The sequence below is a fragment of the Anarrhichthys ocellatus genome, unplaced genomic scaffold (assembly GCF_004355925.1).
Source record: "Anarrhichthys ocellatus isolate YVR2014 unplaced genomic scaffold, GSC_Weel_1.0 scaffold11, whole genome shotgun sequence".
Lineage (NCBI taxonomy): Eukaryota > Metazoa > Chordata > Actinopteri > Perciformes > Anarhichadidae > Anarrhichthys > Anarrhichthys ocellatus.
The window spans coordinates 2,665,530-2,668,362 of record NW_022280041.1 but is presented as its reverse complement, the minus strand read 5'-3'; positions in this window follow the sequence as shown (position 1 = coordinate 2,668,362).

The window sequence follows — 2,833 nt, the reverse complement described above, 5'->3', positions numbered from 1 at the left end:
TTATTTTATTTATTTTATTTATTTTATTTATTTTATTTATTTTATTTTAATTTAAATTTTTATTTTTTTTATTTTGAGTGCAGCGGTGGTGCTATCAACAGTTAAAATCCGTCCCCCTGTTGATAGATGTATGAATGAGTCCCAGATCTTAAACCTGAACTGACTACAATGAATCAACATTGTGACAAAGTACATTAAAAGCTAAATAAGAGGCAGCCACAGACATGATCATTATGTGATAATGTGTTGCAAACAAACTGAGCTTATAACCTTATAAACAACTCTTTCATAGACCATCTTCTGTACTCTCATATCATGTGAGAAAAGGGTCGTGAAGTTCGTCTAAAAATTCAGATAGTCTGCTACTGTTTGCTAAATGTCTGCGTTGTAAATCGAGGCAATGCCGTATAACGAAATCAAAAATAGTCAAAAAGGGTAGCATGTGTGTATGCTTGAGGATGTGCTTTAGGAGATTTGTGTTTAAGGGAGAATTCATCCCTCTCTCAGGGTCACGGACCTCACAACAAAAGTCTAATTCATGTCCAGAAGATTGAAGATCTGCCTCATCATGACCGACTACAGTCACAACTCTTTGCGGATGTGGAATGAGACACAGTCATGAGATGCACCGCAAAAATTTATGGAACTTTCCCAAACCCCAAAAATAGTGCTGAGAGTGAGTCAATTCAAAAGCACGCACGGATATCAAGATGAAAGGAAAAAGGGAAAGAATATCATAAGAGTTCAAAATCACTTCCGTCATTCTTTACTCTAAAATATACTTCTTTTATTGTGTTCATATTATCTGTTGGATCTTTTAACTGCAGTGGTTTATAGTCTACTCGCAAATGGAGGGAAACACACGCACACACACACACACACACACACACACGCCTGATGCCTGTGAAACCATTAGAAGTCATTAGCTCTATAGCTGCAAGCAGGAGCGTTTCTCTCAGTGGCATCGTGTGCGGTTGAGGTCTCTTTGGTCTCTAACACCGGGCGAACGTCCGGGGTTTAGGTTTCACTTTAAAGACTCGCATTGAGCTAAAGCAGCTGTGCACTTCACACCCACGTGTGAGCATTTTTGAAGACCTTTGTAGATAAAATGGAAGAAGAAATGGGAATATAAAAAGATATTAAAAATCAAGATATTTCTAGCAAACAGTATCTGTTTTCAGTTGTGGACCACTGACTTCATGGCATGGCTTCATTGAAAATGGCTTCCGAAATCTTGCTTGAACTGAAGCTACTACAGTAAACACCCACGCAAGTTAGGACTTTAAGAGTCAAGAAAGTACTGTTCTTATCGCAGATGTTTTGAAGGAAATAAAGAAACATTTTGCTCATCTTTTGGGCTGCAGACTGCATGTTTTCTACTGTACCGTCTGAAACAGCCACGTGGAAGATCTCAAACTCTATTTCTAAATGAGTACAGTCCTGTTTTTCCTACTTGTATCCATTTAAATTGTACTGAAGGGCAACTTTTCTTTTGTAGAGTCAAGGACAGACGAGAGAAAGTGATGGACGATTAAACATAATTTGGGGGAACAACACCCAGCAGCACAGCTCCTCTTGGCTCACTATCACTTTTTAAAAGGATGGCGTTGAGGGTGGGAGTGGGGGGGGGGGGGTTTGGATCTTGTTGTCCGGATAGCACCGGTGACATCAGCTAAGAAAAATGTGTGTGTGTTTCTCAGTGTGTGTGTGAGTCAGTCTCTGAGAAAAAGCAGAATCGGGAGGAAGCGGTAGAGGAAGAGCTCTCACTTTGTTCTTTTTTTCTCAGGAACAAAACTCAGGAGACCCAGAAAACTATTTTGATTAAAAAGCTGATGTTTTAAAAAATGCTTTTTGACAGCCTAACCCTTTCTTACTGTCCTCCCAATGCATGCTGGGATACTATCAACCCCGAATTTATGGTAAACGCTAAAGAAATGAAAGATAAAACTGAATTTCAGGTCAGTTTGGCAGTTTGTTTGGCAGTTTTTTGGCATTTGCAGGAAATTGATCACGGGCCAAATGCATTTGATACACGCCACTTTGATTAATTCACAGCTTGGTCAGCTCCGTGTAGAATATGCAGCCATTGTTCACTGCTGGCTAAAAGAGTGGTGGTGTCCGTGGCTGCTTGTTATCTTCTTGTTATTATCCTTCATTGTGTATGACTGTCCTCGGGTCCATGGGTGGATTATGAGACAATGGGCCCCTGGGCACAGACATGGAAAAGGCCCCACCATACCCCTCCGACATAAGATGGACAGGCTATAGTTGTTTAGTCTCTTGGTGTTTTATGTCTTTTTGTAGTTATTTTGTGTCTTTTTTTGGTGGTTTTGTGTCTCTTTTTGTAATTTTTTAGTCATTTTGTATCTATTTTGGTTCTTTTGTCTTTTTGTAGTTATTTTGTGTCTTTTTTTGGTGGTTTTGTATCTCTTTAGGTTGTTTTGTGTCCCTTTTACTGTCTTTTTTTGTTGTTATGCATTTGTTTGTGGTTGTTTTGCATCTCTTTGTCATCGCATGTTTCTTTGTGGTCATCTTGACTTGTTTTTTTGGCGGTATGTCTGGTGAAGTGACATTCTGCAGGTGAAGGCCGAGGGGGCTTTGACACATTGGGCCCCCGATGAATTTCAATGAATTCCTAATCAAATTATTTGAATTTAAATGTTTCTAAATTGTCATTCATTTATTCCTCCATGTGTCGTATATTGACAGAGTGAGCTGTTGTTTTCAATAGACGATCTCTGGACGAATCAGACAGCGTGCTTAACCGTGAGAGAGAGAGAGAGAGGGAGAGAGAGAGAGAGAGAGAGAGAGAGAGAGAGAGAGAGAGAGAGAG